The 21,833-nt window shown below is 31.7% G+C and overlaps 1 protein-coding gene and 1 long non-coding RNA gene across 2 annotated transcripts in view; one reads left to right on the top strand and one right to left on the bottom strand.

Moving 5' to 3' along the window:
* The window catches only part of LOC126740767 (max-binding protein MNT-like), a 63,397-nt gene that overhangs the window by 24,156 nt on the left and 17,408 nt on the right, over positions 1-21,833 (bottom strand). The window lies entirely within an intron of this gene.
* On the top strand, positions 5,173-5,929 carry LOC126740775 (uncharacterized). Its single transcript, XR_007661997.1, has 2 exons — positions 5,173-5,591; positions 5,650-5,929. It is a non-coding gene; the product is annotated as an uncharacterized LOC126740775 (long non-coding RNA).

Raw genomic sequence — 21,833 nt, 5'->3', positions numbered from 1 at the left:
TCAAAATTTACATAAGCCCGAACTTATCATGCCTGTTAATGCTTTGGACCAAGAGAGAATAATAGAAAGTTTAACTCTTTTTGATATCAATTCTCTTCCCATTATATTTGATGAAGATGATATTGACACTACTTGCTATACCGAGACCTGCTGTACCATTGTTCCATCCGGTGCCACCAACGAATTACTGGAAAATCGTAATGAAGAAAGTGACCTTGAAAATCCCGATGGGATTTCCGAGATAAATATTTATTCAAGCAATAAAATCGATTTAGAAAACCTATTAGATCTTGACGGAAGGCATAATATGAACTATGAAGGTGTTACGTTACAAATTATGGAGATAGATCAAGATGAGATACTTCAAAATGAAAATTCAATGGAACCGGACTATGATAATACTGGTGGCAATACTGACGGTAAAGATTATGATTACATTTCAGAAGCAGACAACTGTTCTGATAGCTCAAATAGCGAAATTGAATCACATAACCTGAGAGACCCTGGCCAAAATCACGTAGACGACGCTTCTACATCGCAGACTATAGAGACAGATCATGATGATTTACCTCAAAACGAAATACCGCTAGAACCAGACTATGGTAACATGTTAGAAGGACGAAAACGAAGCATTAAGCGTCAAGAGGATAGGTGGGGCAAAAATAAAACAAAGCGACAAAGAATGGAAGGACAACCATACATGGGTTACAGTAGAAAAGACGGCAAAGTTAGTAATAATATTCCCAAAGAGGCTCGAAAAGTAGGACCGCCATGCAAATCAAAGGAATGTATTAGAGTCAAAAATAAGCACTGTGCAAAAATATCTGAAGAAGAACGCCTTAGAATATTTAAAACTTTCTGGAATGAAATGAATTGGGACCAACGAAAAATGTTTGTTATAAACCATGTAACAGAGAGCAATCCAAAAAGAACCTATACGACAACAGAAGACAGTAAGCGAAAAAAAACTTGCAATATTTTTTAACCATTAATAATGAGAAACTACAAGTTTGCAAAAAGATGTTTCTACAAACATTGTGCTTAGGCGAATTTTCGATTCAGGATTGAATAAAAAAAGGAGATCTTGGTATGACTACTTCAACAGAAGTTAACAAACAAAAGAAAAAACCTTCTTTTAGAGCAGATAAAGATGCTGACAAAGAATACCTTAAAGAACTTTTTGACAAGTTGCCTAAATTACCATTACATTATGCTCGTTCCAGTTCTACAAAATTGTATTTAGAAACCACTGTTGAAAGCTTAACTCACCTCTTTAATTTGTATAAGGAAACCTGTAATAAAGATAACAGATCAGTCCTATCTAGAACGGTCTTCAATAGTATGTTCCATTCTAAAAATTTGTCATTATATCCCATAAAAAAGGACAAGTGTGACTTATGCACTAAACATGAAGTAGGGCAACTTTCAGATGAAGAATGGACTGTTCATAGACGCAAAAAGGATAGGGCTCGGGATGAGAAGAACAAAGACAAAAAGGAAGCAAACACTAATAAAACAGGACGCGTTTTAACAGTTGATTTGCAAGCAGTTAAAGTATGTCCATTCGTTCAAGCCAGTGCCATTTTTGTAAGCTTAAACTATGCTGTCATAATTTTACTGTTTATGATACAGTTTCTCATCAGGCAACTTGCTTTTGGTTCACAGAAACTGATGCTGATATGACAGCATCAACATCTGTGACCTGTTTGCTGAAATATTTTGATATAAAATGAATTTGGTTCAATTATAATCTACAGCGATGGATGCACATACCAAAATCGGAACAGCATTATGTCAAATGCCTTACTCAATTATGCTGTGATTAATAATGTGGAGATTGTTCTGAAATTTTTAGAAGTTGGGCATACACAGATGGAATGTGACTCCGTCCACAGCTGTATTGAAAGAAAAATAAAAGGAAAAGACATACACTTACCCAGTGATTATTTGCGCATTTCAAAAGAAGCAAGATCTAAGCCAGCCCCTTATGATGTGTGTATGGAGTATACAGATTTTAAAGACTTTACTCCAAAAAGATTTCATCGATATAATTCTATCAGACCAGGAAAAGTAAGTTGTTTCTTAACTATATTAATATCATTAAGTTTATTAATTAAAATTATGTTTTTTGTAAGGTTGTAAATGATCCCGTAGTAACAGACATCAAAGCACTCAGATATTTGCCTAATGAAAAAATTTATTACAAACTTGATTTTGATGCCAACTGGAAAGAGCTTCCACAGAGACCAAAAAAGGTGTTAGATGTTGTGGAGTGGCGGAGTTTTAAATCCTTGTTTAGTTTTGAGCAAATTTGTATTCTTGAGTTGTTTTTATTTGAGGCACTGTTTTTGCATAAACTAATAAAATCTATTTTTGCAATGGTCAAATTGATAATATTTACTGAACAATTATTAAAACTATTTTTTTATAATTGTTCAAGTTTATGTTAATAATCTTCAAGTTTATTATTTTAAAATGAATTAACTATATTATTTAAGTTAACAACATTAAATACTTGATAAGCAAGTATCCAACCAGAATTTGATTGTTCCCTTTTATAGAAAGGATGGAAACCAAAGATTTATTATGAGCTTAGCTCGTAACATTTCATAATGCTGGCAATGTATTGTATTGTCTAATATACATGATTTAATTCTATGTATAAATGGATTGATTGAGGTCCGTGATAAAAATCCAAGATTATCATGATGATGCCAATGATTATCTTCTTACATTGCTGCATGATAATAAAATGATGTTGATATAATTCATTGGTGCAGAAAAAAACATAACTCAAGATCAGTTGTGAGATAATAGAGAACTCTATATTTATGCAATATTCACATAATAACCAACAACATTCACATAATAAGTATATCAGATCCAAGTACCATAGAGAAATCAAATTCGGTGAAGACAAAAATTTTAAAAAAATTCTATGATTCGACCATGTTCAGATCTGTTATAACCCATTTTAGACCTAAGTAGGTAGATCGTAATGAAACAATGCTTGTCATAGGGAATAAGCGAACCACATTACGTAAAAATATATAATTTCAAGATTATTCAGGCATGCAGTCAGTAACAGAGAACTGAAATGCGGTAGACCAAAAACTTTTTAAAAAAAAATCCAATTTTAAGAATTAAGGTATCATAAAGAGTTTTAATGAAATTAGGTCATGTCGTATATGGTTAAATAAATTACGTAACTCAGTCTAAAGTGTGTATTCTTAGGTAATTTTAAGTTTCAGATATCATAAATGATTGTCATCGATTCTTGTCATACGTAGTGAGCAAAATCTAAAAGATATATGAATTTAAATAGATCAGGCGTATGTCCTTAGAGTTCTTCAGGCCGTAAGATCTATGATCTCTGTATGTCACCTTACTTACCAATTCGATATTTATCGATGCATCAAATATTTTGAATATATTAAGGAAAAAATTAAATATATATTTGAATAAAAATTATATCAAATACTCAAATGATACATAAAACGATGATACAAAATAACTTCCTGGAATAAAATGGTATAAATTGCCGAAAGTAAAACGTAAACTTACTCCAAATGGGAAAATTGAGCTGAAGTGAACTGAAAAATGCTTGGATAGTCGACTTCACAATGACCAGAAGACCTCAGAAAATTAAATACATAACAGCTCTAGTAAGGTACGATAAGCGGGCAATGATGCAGATTAGCTAATCCCGGGCCAAAGCTGAGTTTAAAAAAACACTGAATATTGTATCAATTTTTCAAAATTTGAATACTGAATATCCTACAGTGAAAATAAAATGCGAACGTTGAATTTCGCAATTGGAAGGAGTTGGGAGTTGATAATTTTAAAGAGTTACCCAACTATATAAAAATCTTATAATTGTACAAAGTATGTCAGAATTATGCTTTTGACCATTTTGTTAGCTTCGCCCATTATATGTTAAAAAAGCAATTCTACGAGAGTAGTAAGAACAACAAGAGTCTTAAGAGTACATTTGTTTTAAAAGTATATTTTTGATTGATTTGAGGATTTCACTTTATAATTCATTATCTCAAGATTTTGAAGTCTTTGTACTCATTCCAAGTCCCTGAAACGCTGAAACTAGTAACGTTAGACTTCGCCTACTTATACCGCTTCAAATTCTCTTTGTAATTTTCTTTTTGAGCTCTTTCCTTTAATAAAAGACGAGATCTATTTATTTCATTTGGTCATTTTAAGGAAATTCTTATAATACCTTTGGAAATATTTTTAAAAAAACTGAAACTTTAATAATCAGAATTAAAAAGTAAGACTTGTAATTTGTTATATTTACTTGTACGTGTACAGGTAACCTTCCAGTAAATGCTTTAAGACCTTATTTTAAGGAAACTGTATCCTGAGAAAAGGAGATTTGATCCATAATATTGATAAGGCGAGAGATTGACTTTGACGTATTTTTAGATTGGCTCTTTTAGTAATTTTAACGTAATTTCAGATGTCATGTGCCAGAATTCTAGAAACTAGTTCTCAATTTTATTCCAAGCATTTAAAGTTATTTTAAATTTCAAGCCATTTTGGAAACCCATTTATACTGTTATAGCTTTTAAAGTAATCGTAGCTCTTATATATTCCAGATTTTGTAGTCATTTTATTGTACGCATTTAAAATGTTTTCAAGCTATTTTCAAGCCATTGTTTCACAACACCTAGAAGACAATACCCAGCATTTGTTTTTATATTCCAGGCGTTTGACGTCATTTTAAGTTCCTTTCCAGCATTTGAAGCCCTACCGTCCCTACCTTCCCTACCTTCTTGTGTTTTAAGCTTTTAAGGTAATATTTTTATGTTGCAGACATTAGTAGTCGTTTTCCATTTTATTCCAGGCATTTGAATAATTTTTAAATGTGTTCCTTTTGAGCCATCTTTTCAGGCAGATAAGTTTACTTTTTTCAGCTTATTTTAAATGATTTTTTAAATGTTTCATGGTTTTGGAGTTTATTATATTGCAAAAATATAAATCTCCTAGGTGCAAAATGCTTACATTTCTGAAGAACCCACGCCTACCTACCAACTACTCACCACATACCTACTTGTGAAAATTAGAGGACAGATTCCTCTAATAATATCATTGATGCTTATGTGAGTTTTTTCCAAAAAAAAAATACTGAAAATAAAGAAATAAAAATCACAGGAGATTTCCTTGGCTGGCTGTTCCTAAACCCTTATGGCAGGGTGCTAAGCGGAAAATTTTTAGTACGAATATCTTGCAAACCAAATGAGTTGATAAAAGCTTATCACAAATATTATATTTAAAAAACATGGAAACAACAAAATGCCTGTCATTACTAGATTTTTTAAACAATCCGACGCCGTCGCCTGCTACACTGTTTATTTGGATCATCATCCTACAAAAAAAGTCATCCCATCCCATTAATTGTAACGTTGCTAGGTGAACGGTGATTGGTCCGAGTTTACTGACGTCTTAATTGTTTATCCGGCATACACGTTTCATCGTTTCAGTCCTGTGTTGTAGAAGAGAACGTGACTGAAAGTAATAATTATTATTATTGCGTGACCCCAAAAAGTGAACAGGATTATGATATTATTAGTATCACTGTATGTATGGTATTATTTTAGTATCCCTAATATTGTATTAATTGTTTTGGAGAAACAGGAGAGGTGCGTGATGGACATAATAACTTTAAGATTGTTTTCCTTTTGCGCTGATGACGGGTAATCATTTTGTTCTGGACGTTCAACTTTACTGATAATTAAATAATTATTTTTATCTATCCTCTCTGGTGTCAATAATTGTGATGCTATAATCGTAATTTGAAGTAATGTTTTTTTATTTTTGTTGTTTTTGTTATATTAGAGTAACGAGTATTTTATATAAGAGTAGTTTTTGAGTCACCTTTTTTGTTAAGGAAAGAAATAAAATATTTTCAAAATAATGAGTTTTGCATTTTTTGTATCAAGGAAAACTTGCACTTTTTTCTGACTTGAAAATTAACTTTCTGTTATGTTTTCAAAGGTTTTCGATAGAATTTAAGCCGAAGGGAGTGGGATGATAAGAATCTCTTCACTTGGAAAGCCAACATTTATTGGCAAATGTTTTGGATCGGTGTGAAAATAACATAAAAGTTGATATTTTTCTTCCATATCTGATTTCCTAAATTGTTTCTAAATAGACTAATAGACTTAGAAATTCTATCAAATCCTTGTCATATTTAGTATGTTAATGGATATGGTACAGGTACAGAAAATAAATTAAATCCGCTTGATTTACCACCGAACTAGATATGCTTCTATTGTGCAAGTATTAAGTACTGATAATCTCCAAAAAATTTGATTCAGTCCTTTATTTATTAAATATATAATTAGTTAACAATGTAACATTCATACATTCAAAGTCTATTATATCATGTAATTCTTGAATTATTAAAACCTTAGAACATTGAAAGGCCTTTCAATGTTCTAAGATTAAAACAGTTAAAGCCTTTAGTGTATATGATTTATTTACAGCATTTGAATTCGTATAATTAAGTCTCTCTACAACCCTAGACCTAATATTTATAAATTCTATGATTAGTTAATAATGGTAGTGCCATTATACCATGTAATTCTCTACTTTTATTAAGCTACCTGTAATTACTTATCCCATGTACAAAGACTACTTTAAGATGGTTCAGACAGTATAATAGATAAAATACACGCAAATGCAAAATTTGGCAATCAACTGGAAGTAATCTGATTAGACCATATAATTCTCAAGTTTTATTGAGCTACCTGACCTACCTGAAAATACTTATCCCACGTACAAATACCCTTAAATGTAAATTATTTATTTAGAGCATTGGAATTATGATATCAAACTTTAGATCTCAAACTACATCCTTCGTCAGACTCAATATTAATAAATTCTATAATTATTAGTTAATAAAAATAGATAAATAAATTATGTCTTTATTATACCAAAATGTACAAAGGCGAAGTCTAGCCTAGGGCTAATCAACTTACAATAATGACATAATATCATTAATTTACCTTTATTGAGTTACCTGGCCTAACGAACTAAACTTGACTCAAGTCTAGTGATTTAAAAAGAATTATCCCATATTTCATCCTGTATATAACCTTTAATCATAGAATTGTTAATTACTATTTTAGTTAATACATTTCAACGTTTGGATTGCTTTCAGTAAAATAAGAAATTAGTTATTTGGCTGCCTATTTATAAATTAATTGCAAATCGAGCTTAAGTTGCGTGTTATTCTCTAATACTCTACGTATCCTTATTAGTATAAAATTCTTACTATTTTAGTAACAAATAATAGTATTAAAAAATAAAATAAAACCGCCCGTCTATATATAAAAAAAACATGCTGCCCTTATCATATAGCCCGTACATATATTGTTCTTTTTTACCGCAAATTGTGGACTAACCATAGGTTTTACTATGCATAGAACGGCATTAAAGAATTTGTTACATTTCGAAAAAATTCATAAGAAATGAAACCTGAAAAATTAAGAGAAACTTAACATTATAATAGGTAAAAATAAAATCAATGAAGGATACTAGTTTTCATTTAGAAAATAGCATCCCGGAAAAAAATAGTAGCTGCGAGTTGTTGTTTTTTGTATTTGTCGTTATTATTAATTTTTTTAAACATGTCTGCTGATGCCTTTATCCATTTAATCCCATTCTTTTTAAAGACATACAAATAACCAACGACATTATTCAAAAATTAATTATGGAAGGTCCTTGTCATCCAGAACTTGAAAGACAATTTTAATAAAGAAAGAAAATTTAATATTGCTTGGTATTCGTATCATAGAAATACATAAGGTAATGTCCTTCAACAATTGTGGCTCGTGGCAGGTTGGTGTACTCTCCTAGTGGAAATAAATGTTCTGTTTTCATTGTTTCCTATTTAGTCATGAAAACAGATCGATTTGTGCAGATCCTCATTAAGGACTAATTTTAAAAAAGCAGTAGAAAAAACTAAATTACACGAAAATAGTCAAATTCATAAGAATAGGTTATTGAAGAGCAGCTTAAATGCAGAAAATAAAGAAATCGAAAAAACCGGGCTGCTTAAAAAAGAATATTTGACGTGCTTTTTTTAGCAAAACACAATGAAGGTAATTATTAGATTTATTAAAAAAGTATGATGTAATTTTAGCTAAAGATTTTACTAATGCACAAGTCTTCAACAACCCCAAACATGCAGGATGAAATTCTAAAATTGATGGGTCAAGGAGTCACATGTTCGAAATAATGAATTATCTTAACATATTTCAAAAAAGACTTTAAAACTTAAGATATTTCAAAAAAAGTACAAACTTCTTTTTGAATTGGATTTATTGGCAAAAACAGATTTTTAAGGTTCGTTAAAATGATAAGTGGGATAAAGTCATATTTTAATACAATATGGAGAGAACTTAATTCCTGAGCTATTTATATTTCTCATTATCATTGAGCTAGCACGATGTCTGGCCAGCTTAATGGGTTGCAAGCTAAAATAAAGGATTATAGAGCAAATTTATGTTTATATTACTAAAAGATTTCAGCGCTTAAAGTTATTTGAGCATACCTAATGCAATATTACTGTAAAAAAAATATCTACCACTCTGAATATTTCGGCGAGATGTGAAACTCTTGTAAAAAATGTTGGTAGAAAGACTTAATAATAATTAAAAGATCCTAATAATATGCAAAATTAAAATACAGTAGGCTCGCGTTAATGTGAACTCAAAAAATTTCGACTTAGTTCGCATTACAGAAATGTTCAAATTATGGAGATTATATTAAAAATAGCTAAAATTAAAATAAAAGGGAACTACATTGTACTTTATTTATGTTTGTATTTATTTATAAATTTATTTATTACAGTTTAAAGCATTATACAAAAGTTTTATTTAAAAAAAGATGTAATTTTTGTTTGCACTTTTTTTTGCGAGAGGTTTAAGGCTACAACCTTTTCTTCTAAACCTTTTAGTGTAATAATGTACTTTATGTCGACATAGTTTTGATTGGCCCATTGTGTGACTATTTTCAAGGCTGCAAGAGCCTCCAAATGCGTAACTTTTTTTCTTCAAAAGTTAATATCTCGCAGTCACTATCTTCTGAATCATTGCTATCGAGATTTTCCTCCACTGCGTCTGTATTCCATTCCTCAATGTCTTTGGGATTATAATCAATCTAAAAACAATCATATTTCAATGAAATTCTAAAACTATTACAGACTTTTTTCTTTTAATTTCCAAAAGTCGAAAATTAAAAAGGAGTAACTAGCACTAAATAATACCTGTTCAATTGTTTGAAGCAATGTAATGGTTTCATTAACTGCAGCTGCTCTAACATCATTTTCCCACATCTCTTTTAGTCGAGCTAAAGGTAGGTCATCCTCCTCCAAACTTTTTCCCAAAATATTATTGCAACATTTTGAAATTACTGAAGGCTCTATTTTTAGCCAGGCCATATGCAATTGCATAATAGCATCTCTTCAAGTTATAACTTTTAGGGCCTTAGCTACTCCTTGACCCTTTGATACAATTGAACTTAATAGGCCTTTTCTGTAAAATAGTTTACTTATTCGCAAAACATTTTGCTCTCATTTATCTAACAGGAGGAGAACGGCTTTTAAAGGAAGGTTTTTGCTTTGTAAAAATGATTTAACCTAAAAACCCAATTTAGTCTTAAAAAAATTAAAAAGCAAACAAAACTTTCACTTACCTCTGGAACAAAATGCTTAAAAAACCAATTTTTAAAAATTTCCTGCGTTATCCAGGCATTTTTAGTGCTTTTATAGATGACTGGATTATCAAATCCTTTAAAACATCTGGGTGATTTTGCTTTTCCTAGTACTAAAGGCGTTAGTTTGTGTGATCCTGTAGCATTTGTGCACCCAAAAGAGTTATTCGTTGTTTAACTTCCAATATGAACCCGTCTCATCTGCATTATAAATTTGATCTTCACTAAGATTAAGCTGCTTCATCTTTTTTCTTAAGCCTTCAATAAAAGGATTTACAAGGTCTTAAACTCTCTCCAACAACTTTTAGAATTTTTTCTTCTTTATTTTTAATTGCACAAATAGTTAATTTTGCTATTTGATATTTCTTTGCTAGTGCAGTAATACTCATACCATTTTTGTGCTCTTCCAAAATTTTTGATTTCTCATAAAGAGTTAAACACTTCTTATTAATTTTAACCATTTTAAAAGGCCACTGCGCAAGATGCGACACTCTCTCTTATCTAATAAACATCAACTAAATGACCAAACAACGTTTCAAATGCGTAAATCCAATATCCACTAACAAGCCTAGACAAGTCTACACAAGATTCCTAAAGATTTCTTAAAATTCACATTATCGAAATATGGGTTTGTTCACACTATAGAATTAACATAGAAAAATATTGGTGTTCACATTAATGAGTTGTTCATAAAATCGTAAGTTCACGTTAACGCGAGTATACTGTACGTTTAATAATTTTGAATATTTAGCTAAAGAGCTTGCATCTGCATTTGGTATAACTAACGTTTTGTAAAACCCTCGACTAAGAAAAGCGCTTTTGATTTCGTGGATTAATGCCCTTGGTAACGTTTTAAATCTTTTTTGTAACGCTAACATCTAGATTTCAACAGTTTTTTTAAAAATGAATAAGATTTTTTCTTTAACATTTGAATCAATTTTAAAAACCACAGAGGAGAAAAATGTCAATCACGTATTACCTTTATCAGAATTTACGAAAAGGACCTTGTAACTAGTAATAAATTGAAAAATGTTTGCTCATGTTTTAAAGAACTTTCAAAAGAAAATAGCGTTAGAACTGAGGAAATATTGCCCTTATTAATGGCGAATAATTTCGAATCCACATTACAAAATATTTCGACTTGGTATAGAATATTTTTTTTTAAATGAGGACCAATAACAGTGTTAATGCCGAAGAAATTTTAGACGTTGAAAACAAATAAAATCTATGTCAACCATGCGTGAGGGAAGATTAAATTATCTGTTTATCTTAAGAATTAAAGCAGATTATGCGAAAAAACATCGATTTTAACTTAATATTGGATAGGTTTAGAAACATACATTATAAAATTATGTATATAAGATTAAACTACCATACGACTTGATGATAGTTATAATGGTTGTGTCATATTTTTGTTTGTGTTAATTATACAATGATTTTTTATTAAGAATTTATAAATTACTTTATATTACTACAAATCTGTAAAAAGACAATTAGGTGTTTTTAGCAAATTCCATAGAATTTTATTATTCCTATATGCTACTTATTTCTATATTTCATTATTATACTTTTATAATAGAATATTTTTCAAAAATTTTCGCGTCCTCTAGAATATTCTAGCGAATATTCTAAGTCTGTATATTTAATTAGAAGTTAAGGCTCAACAAAAAAACATTTAAAAAATGCAAATAATGCGATTTTTACGTTCAAGTAGAGATAAACTTCTTAAGTGGTGATTTTTAAAAATACATATGACTTGACGATCGCGGATTCACCAGATCAGATAAAAAAAGATGCAGTATTGATGCCCTTGGACTCGAAATGCGCCTTTTTTGTAAACAATTTTTAAGCGATACTGACAGATAACATAAGAATAGCCATATTTATCAAGTACGATAGGAAAATGACGATGATAATTTATTAAGGTCATAAAACGGTTACATATTGCAACAATAACAATAACTATAGTCACAATGTTCTACATTAAAATCGAGACAACTACGTGATGTAACATTCGACTCATTCTGAACTTTTGAAAACATAGAGGAAATTAGTAAATTTATTTTTTAAACTACTTTAACAAAGACAATAAATATCAGTGGAACACTTTGTTGTTAAAAATCAATACTTTTTGTCCCACTTGGCAACAGCGGGTTGATTAACTGTAAGCACGCCATTCACATCGGGTGGTGGGGATTTAAATCACGACCTCGGCCATTACCACGTGTTCGATGGAAGGCGGTGTTGCCGTCACCTCGTCGCGAACGAAATTAAACCGGTGTGGCGGAGGTGGAGGCGCCGCGCCGTCGCTACCTCGCCTAGGCGTCGTGCATTGAACGGCAAGGTTGCCGCATGTGCGTAATAAGTGACTCGCATAGAGTTCTTTGTTCGGAAAAAAATTGAATTTTAAAAGCCATACCTATACTACGTATGACAGATGGGCATTGTTTAATCACATTTTTCATTCTTCCTATATTATCTATAATTTTCAGGTCATTTATTAAAGGTACAATCAGTTTTCAGTTTGCACCTTGTTTGGAATTTGATGATTAAATTTTGTTACCCAGTGATAATACCTTTTCTTACACATCCTTTAATTGAATACATTCTGTAGGGCCAATCCCTCAATCGGGGGAAATCATTTGTAGTTCTTTAATTGCCCAAAAATAAAATTCTATAACATAATAATATAATATTATAGTAATGGGTTTTGATTTACGACCTATAAGCTTGTTGTGTGTGAGTTCTAAGATCCTGGAAAGAAGATTTGGATTTGTCTGATAGAGACCTGAGTTTTTACCTGTAAGAAGCCTTACAGGTAAAAACCCAATTGCAAAGAAGGAAAAACGTACATACTGAATAAAATTGAAATCAAACAAACAAACCAAAAAAAAAAAACAAAAAAAGTATACTTAAAATGAAATTAGAGTTACTAACATACCATAATGTTGAAAGTTACTAAAAATAATTTAAAAGAATTAGCCTAAAATAATAGATGACATCACGTGACATTCCAAAAAAAAAAGAAAAATAAACTGTCGCAAGGAAAAGGAAAGAATTGAACAGGCAAGATTGCATTAACATGTTTTTTTATTGTCGGAATTGAGGTGTTAAAGATGTCAAATGTATCTTTATTGATATTATATGTTCGGTACATTACATGAATTGGCGGGGAACATAATTTATTTGTTCTTGCTCTTTAACCAGGAAATTTATATTATTCAGAAGAGTAGGGCAGTCAACACGGTCGTTTAGTAACTTAGACAAGAATACTTTCCAAAAATAGCTTCGCCTGGTTGAGAGTGATTGCAGAGCAAAAACTTTCAGCGAATCATCTTCTGGAAATCCCTGGGGTGGGTGAACACCATGAGTTTTGTAATACGAGAGCATTAGAAATCTTCTTTGGACTCTTTTGTCCGTTGTTAAAGGTGTATTATATTCCGGAGACCAGACAACCGAGGCATACTCTAATTTCGACCTAACAAATGAGTGTCTCTATTTTTTTGAAACTAGCGACTAAGTCTGACAATAAAACCGAGGATTTTAGTTGTTTCAGCAATTATTGTTTTGTAATGCTTAGTGAATATTAGGTTGGAATTAAAGACTATGCCCAAGTCTTGAATCTAGTTGTGCAGTTGCGCTGTGTAATTTATAGAGTAGTTAAAGAGAATTAGATTAGTTTTTGATGTAAAAGAAAGTACTTTGGCGATGTTTTCAGATTGTTTGTATTACACCACGTAATTAGAGTATCTAGATCTTTTTGAAGGGTGAAACAGTCGGCAGAAGAGTCAATACGGAGGAGAAGCTTGAGGTCATCGGCATAGAATAATACCATTGAATTAGGCTTCCCACGCATATCATCAATAAGAATGTCGAACAATAGAGGACCGATCCCTGAGAAACGCCAGACGTTGAGAGATAGTTGCTAGACAAAACGTCATTTACACATACTGAGGTCGTCGTGAAAGCCATCATTCTCAAAGCTCAAGGAAATTATTAGAGAAACCAAAAGACTCGAGTTTAGCCAACAAAATGTCACGTTCCTACTATTAATCGTGTTTTTCAATCAGCTCAAGGGGTTTAGGCTCGTAGATTAGATTTTTTACATATCTCTATCAAAAGAAGTTCAATGATGTCAAATCAGGGGATCGTGCTGGTCATCCATCGGTCCTCGTCTCCCTATCCACCGATTTGGAAATATTTGTTCGAAGTACTGCCAGACATTGATTTGGTAATGGGGTGGTGCTCCATCTTGCTAAAACCATATGATATTAGCTGGAACTTGTGGTTTTGCTTGTTGGCACGACGTTATTTTGGAGTAATGTTCAATAATTATTACCATTCAAACTACCATCAATGAACAAAGGACCTATGATATAGTCTACAACAATTCCTGTCCAAACATTGACCTTTTCAGGGTATTGGGTTTGTTGTTCTCTCATCCAATGAGAATTTTCTTTATACCAATAAGTAGCGGCAATTTTGTCAAATTAGCATGACCATAAAGTATAAAGGTGCACTTATTAGAAAACAAAACCTTCCTCAAACTGAAGCATAATATCCAAATTGGTATCATCACTTATTGCATTCGCAGCTGCTTTTTTATAATATGCCGTACATGACCAAGCTCGCAAACCTGCCTTTATATTTTACTAATTATCCCAAAGGAGGAAAATTGGGACATTTTTCATGGAATAAGCGAGCAACTTCCACATATGAAAGTTGCGTTATCCGTGTGTTATTCCCATAAGCAATCGTCTTTAGAATTATTATTTTGTGGGTTTCTGTTAAAAGAACCATTCTTCTGATAAGCAGTTCACGAAATTCAAACGACTATGGCACTGATAACTATTGCTGACAGACAATAACTTCCAAAGCCAAGCATCTTAAATCAAAGTTGAAGCATATTGAAATGGTTTATTCCCATTATTATCAACTGAAATGGGAAATAAGTATGGAGTGTATTGATACGAATTTTTGTAATAAATAATATAACGGTTATTAACCCATCAAAAAACATTAATATTGATATAACATTGATATAATTGTTTTAAGTATGAAAAAAATTCATAAGATAGGCTAAAAGGCCGGATTATCAGATTCCTCTATGTTGCAAGAGAGCTGTTCAGAAAACACTTAATATCTCTAAAACAGTTGAAAATTGGTATAGGACATTGCAAATGAAATATGTTGAGAATATTCCGAAGAATCTAAAAATCCAGTAATATATAAAGTGTCACATGTAAAATAAGAAAGTTGATATTGGTTACATGCACGCTACATGACACGTATTTTTTTTTGAAAAAAATAGGCAAGTTAAAAAAAGTGTCGATGTGTTTGAGCGTTTTTTCGAGAATACTACTACTGTAAAACGAATACGAACTTATCCGCCATGGTTTTCCGCAGCAATATTAGAGAAAAACATAGTGTGTGGAAAAAAAAAGGTTTTAATTATTATCTTCAAGATAATATAACCAAATTTAAAGAATTGCGCTGCAAAATTAAAAGGGAAAAAATTCTTATAGGAAGTACTGTAGAAAGCTTGAAAATGACTGAAAATTTAAACCTCATAATGCAGAGTTCCTAAGGAAATAACTCGTTACCACAAACTGTGTTTGATCAACAAGGAGAATTTTTAACTAGCCCTCAGGGTATTGGCAATGCGTTTCTCGATTTCTTTCAGCTTACAACCCATAATTTTATCTAATTTTACCGAAAATTATGTTCTAATTGCCTTAAAAACCATTAAGCTGAAATCAATAGTTGTCCTGGCCAAAATACCAACTTTTCTCTTATCTGATTGTGCTTGTATTTTTATCACACTACTAATAATTTTACAGCATGGCACTAAAACAAGAATGTTATCAGAATGTTTGGGAGCAATCGAAAATAATTCCAGTACATAAAAAGAATGATAAAAACCTCATGGAGACCTATCAACCAATAATCAACCAATTTCTAATGTTTTGAACGTGTTTTTAATTCAGCTTTATATTCTTCAGTGAGAGATCTTATAGATTAATGTCAACATGGATTTCTGAAAGGTAGATATATTACTACAAACTTAATTTAAAAAACAAGTTGACGTTCTCTCTACGGATTTCTCGAAGACTTCTGGCCCACTAGATCATGGTATTCTTCTTAATAATCTTACCAAAACCGCAGTTTTCTTCCCGCCTAATAATCGGTTGGCCTCAGATAGGTGCAACACCTGGTATTCCAGATGCGACTTATGACTAATGTGCTGAGGCCCTGAGGGCAACATAATTCAAAGATTTAGGAGTGACGTTCGATAGTACTCATTCTTTCCAGCACATTATAATTGGAGTTACCGAATGCTGGGTTTTGTCATTAGGAACGCACAGACCATTAATAATATCTTTAGTCTGAAAATTTTTTATTTATAGTGTTTTTTGTCCCTCAATAACGGCAAGCAAAAATCATTGCTATTAAATCTGTATGGATTCTATTAGCAATGATTGTATGGTTCAACGACTCGCGGATGACGCCTAGATCTATACCAGTTTTAGTAAAGGAAATGAGGGCCAAGCTGTTTTTCAATTGACTTGAGTGTTCAGAGCTAGTAGGTGAATATTCTAAAAATATTGGGTTGCGACTAAATCTGTCGAAGTGAAATATACTTTGGTCCTGATCTTGAATTTGGCTATTCATGTATGTTATTTCAAACTTCAATTCCTATGTTGAGTGAATCTAAGAATCTCCGTATTATTCTTGATTATAACTGAGGATTTAATAGCCAGTTAGCCAGGATCCTTCACACGTTTTATGTTAAATCCTACTGCTCTCTTTTACTGTAATATCGTAATTACACAAAATTACAATAATATTCTATTTTTTGTGTTTGGTCCAGCCTTAGAAGTAACATAAAAAAAGATTACAACGCTGGCAGAGTTGTTGAATCACCAAGATTAATGAAATTGATGAATTCACCAAGTTTAATGAAAAGTAGTTTTATTATTATTATTATCATTATTTATGGATCTAAAATGGAAAATGTATTATACTATTACTGTAATTTTCGTAAGTAATTTGGCTTACTGTTTACCTATTAATATTCTCTTCTATAGCTTAAACCATCTGGAAATTTTATATTGAATAGTACAACAATCATTTCATTATGATCGTTCTCGATTGGAAGAACTTTATTAAATTTTTCTTTTTTTCTATCGAATTTCATTTTTGTTTTATTTTATTTTTCTTACGTAATTTTGATCACTACATATAAAAAACCTCATGTAATTACCATGCCTCTTTCTACTGAGATCTGAATTAGGAATCATGACTTTTGTTTATTCACTCTCCTTATGGTAATATCTTTGTTGCTTACAAATATGATTAAAAGAACTAGAAAATGAAATATGAATTGAATTATTGAATAGAAGAAATTCAACAGGACCATAGTGGATATACATAACTTCTAATTCTAAAATATTTAGCATTTCTCTTAGATTTACTATATGAAGACTTAGATTAATAAAGACAGATTTTACACGTATTGTCCAGATAACTATATCTACAATTTTAATACGTAGCCCTTTTATAAATCTGTATTGACTATTGGATAAAATACCGTACTGTTATAAAAATAATAGAGAAAGAGAATGCCGAATATATTTGAAATTAAGCTAAGGTCTGAAGTTGATTTTTATTTCCATTTTCTTACTGTAAACAATTTCATTAAAATAACGAAATGGTACATTAATCATTTGTCGATTACCCTTCATGATACTTGGTTCTGGAATGGGTCATCAGGTATATAAATAGAGTGAACATTCAATTTTATATTAATTATGGTTTAATTTTTTGGCCTGATGAATCTAGGGTCGTGGCTATTTGCCTATGTTAAGCATTAGATTCTTATTTTAATACCATCTTTAGTCGAGAAATGACGGTTTTGGCCTGAATAATATTTTATGACTAATTTATTACGAGGTTTCAAGGTATTCAGGTATGACATGATGATTAAATTTGCCTTTTTCTTACGTAATTTAGCTGAGTCTCTTGTTACAAACTCTATATAGCTTATGCTTTTTTAGAAATCTCAAAGCTTAAGGTTTAACATTTCACTAATTAATTTAGCGTAATAAATCCACCATTACTAAATTATTCTATAAACCATATACCTGCATGTCAAAGCTTCAGATTCTTATCCTTTATAATTATCACATGTGTAAATCAAGAAATAGCCATGTTAAGAAATGGGGTTGAAAATTTGTTAAGAGATGACGTAGCATTTCATATTTTAACCGTAGTCTTAAGATGTTTTAAAACATTTTAAACAGCATTGATGATGGAAGTTGGTCGGAACCATGATGGATATCTCTTATGTCTTTCAAGGAAGAATTTAAAATTGTGCTTTTATTACCGAATTTATATAAATTAAAATTACCTAACTGTAATCTCACACATGTTTATCATTACTATTAATATTCATTTTGATATAAATAGTATTTTCTATAATATTTCATAAGCTTATGTTTCTCTGATATGGCATGAAAGTACATATTTATTAGTTTGTGTACAATCCAAAAATAAACCGTAGAATCCCAATAGCTACACAAGTAAAATAATAATTAATCAAGTCGAATCACGTGATTTGGCCGACTAAAGCTTACAAACATATAAATTACCTTGATGACTATTTCAGAACAAGACCCAAATATTGCCTTTCATATAGTTAGTAACACTATTACGCCCTCGAGCGTGGCTAAAATTAATCGAGACACGATAAACAACTTTTTAAAAACACGTAAAAAAACTAGTTTTAATTGCTGAAAGATGCAAATAAATTAATTTACCTATTTAAGCGAAACTTTTGTTTAAAATAATTTTTTTCGGGGAATAATTGAGAGTATTGGCAACCGTGCAAGGCGCGACCGGTATCCGCGCACCACGCACAACAAGCACACAAAAATAACAACCGGGTGATCGTACAATGTTGCCGGATCATTATTATTTATTTATCGGAGGAGGTCAATACATTCGTAGACACATAGATAAGATGGTTTTTTACAGTGCAGGAACAACGATTTGTTATTAATTCAAATAATCACGCCAAGAAGCAATTATAGATCGTAGTTATGTTTAATAATTTCAGAAATAAAAGTTTTTAAAGATTTATTTAAATTTATGATCAATAATAATAATTCTACTGTAAACAATATTGAGAGCCTAAAAAAATAAAGGGATTTTAATTACAGTTTTCATATTACAATTTCTTGGTTATTTAATAGTGTTAAGGAAATTCGGCACAATTTGGCATCGCTGGAACAACTGTAGCGTGCTTATTTTCGCCCCTCCCCCTTGCACCAACATCCCACACCACGCGACAAGGGACACGCTTGTTGCGGATTTCTAAAGCTAACCATGCATTAACGAATTTTTTAAGTATAGTTTTAGGCTGAAACTAAATATTCTGTTATGTCGAATTGACGTGAACGCATTGTGACGCTCCGTATGAAAAAATAGAAGCCATATTTACAAAATATAAATATGTAGAAATCACTGAAAGTAGAATTGTTCCTAATAAAGAATGGATAACTGAAACGGTATTGCTGATAGTTAGGAAAAGAGATACATGCTAAAAAAACCCAAGATACATCCCGAAAACGATTTTTATAAAAATAAATTAAAAGAATATAAAACCAAGGCAATAAAACAAATGGGTAAAAATATATAATAATATAATAAAAATATATAATACAAAAATATATATACCCGTTTTTTTTAACGAAATGATGGCAACATTAGGAAAACATGGAAAATGATCGACAGGATATTGCACAACAGGGAACTTAAATGTGAGTATGTTTCTAGCCTGGTTCATTATCACACTCTTTTAATGGAAAGAAGAGCTATATCAAAATCTTCTAATGACTACTTCCCTAATATAGGAATTGAGTTGTCAAAAAAGATATAACATAACCTACTAGACAGAAATAATAGGGCGTCAATGACATCTTTTCTTTACTCCTGTGAGAACTTGTAGTATCTGTTATAAGGGACCGGACAAGGCCTGTCGAATTGGTAACGGCAGTCTTAATGTGCAGTCTAATCGGTTGTTGCTAGGAAGTCACAACCAAAATTATAAATTTATCAATGGCGAGTGGTAAAGTGCTTAAAAAAACTAAAAATTGCAAAAGAGCGGCCAATTTTTAAATCAGGTATCCCTAAAAATGTATCAAACTGGAGTTCTATATAGGTTATTCCGGTATGTTCAAAAATATAAGAAAAATGCTTTGACGGAAAGCTCCTTCCCATTGTATAAAAATTGCTTTGTTTTGTAAAAATCAACTTGAGTTTCTCAAGAATAACGACACTGAAATTAGACTTAATTTTAGAAATAGCAGGTGTCCTTGAATTTGAGAAAAGTCTTTGATACGGTAGATTATAATACAGGGTGTTTCAAAATTCACTACATATATTTTAAGGGCGTATTCCTGAGGTCAAAATAAGGCTTTTTTTCCTATAAACATGGGTCCTAAAATGCACCCCCTTCAAGCTATAGCCATCGCAAGAAGTGTAAAAAAAATCGATTTTTTAAAACTGTGTCTACAGTTTTGCATCAAATTTAACGAAATTTGGAATACCCCCGTTATTTTAGGCGGTCTATTTACTCTTTATCTTAGAAAAGGCGTAAAACTAATTTTAAGGGGTAAACTGAGGGGGTGCACACTTTTGACGGCCAAAATTTTATGTACGCATACATTTTTTTAAAAAATTAAGCTATACCAGAATATGGGCTATACAAAAATCTAAATTTTATGTCTCTTGCATTTTTTTGATAATACGAATAGTTTTTGAGAAAATCACCGATTAATAAAAGGCTACCAATAACGTAATAAGTCAAATTTAAACAGATAATATTAAGTAGTAGGCTGTGACTATTTGTTTAAGGATATTTTTTAAGCGGCACGACATTTAACAATAAATAGGTAGACTGGTTTTGCTATTGTTGAAAGTGTGTTATTGAGGTTTTTTCAATAAATTGATGAACAATAATTATTTACATTAAAGAATGACGGTTTATAAAAATACAAAAATTGGTTAAAAAATTATTTAATATTTATTAACATAATAATTATTTTTTAAATAAACAAGAAACTTCTGAGAAACAAATATTTTTTTTTATAAAAAGTGCTCGAAATGCGCACCTCCCGCTGCAATACAAGCCTCCATTCGTCTTCTCATAGATTGTTTTACTCGCTCTAAAATTCCGGGAGTATTTCTTATTGTTTCAAAGGCATCAATAATTCTTTGCCTTAGGACCTCGAGCGAAGGCACTTGACCAAGATTATAGACGAGGCTTTTTACATATCCCCAGAAAAAAAAATCCAGAAGATTGCAGTCCGGGGAGCGTGGAGGCCATGGTATTAGGCCTGCTCTACCAATCCATCTCTCAGGAAACACAAAGTTCAAATAGTCACGCACTGTTATACGGAAACGTGGGGGGGCACCGTCATGCATAAACCACATGTTCGCTTGCACATTTAAAGGGACATTTTCTAGTAAACCATTCAAATGGTGCTGTAGAAAGTCTAAATAAGTGTCGCCAACTAAAATTCTAGGAAAAAAGAAAGGACCAATTAACTCATCTCCCACTAAACCTGCCCATACATTAAGGCTAAAGTGCTCCTGATGGTGAGTTTGCCTAATTTCGTGCGGATTCTCTGCTGCCCAAACATGCACATTGTGAAAATTCACCACCCCTTCCCGCGAAAAATGAGCTTCGTCTGTGAATAGAATACTGTAAGCGCCTTGGGAAATCTTGAGGTAGCAAAGCTTAAACTCTTTGAATATGGGACGGATACAAGCTATTTTCGTGCAAAACCCGCCAGACAGTTGCATGAGAAACATCCAAATTCCGAGCTATTTGTCGGGTGCTTAGGTCAGGATCTTCGTCGATGGCATTCAAAATTTGCTCCTCTGTCACTGGGTTTCGTGCTTGTTACGGTCTGCCTGCATTGTTCCTGGGGGTCCGAAAACTACCGTATTCCCTAAGATGCCGATGTGACTCTCAAAATGTTCGTACATTCGGGAGCCGGCGATTAGGAAACCATAACTGATACAATCTTTGAGCT

The sequence above is a fragment of the Anthonomus grandis genome, chromosome 9 (assembly GCF_022605725.1).
Source record: "Anthonomus grandis grandis chromosome 9, icAntGran1.3, whole genome shotgun sequence".
NCBI classification, from domain to species: Eukaryota; Metazoa; Arthropoda; class Insecta; order Coleoptera; family Curculionidae; genus Anthonomus; species Anthonomus grandis.
The sequence above is the reverse complement of the archived record's forward strand: the minus strand, read 5'-3'. Positions and strand labels throughout refer to the sequence as shown.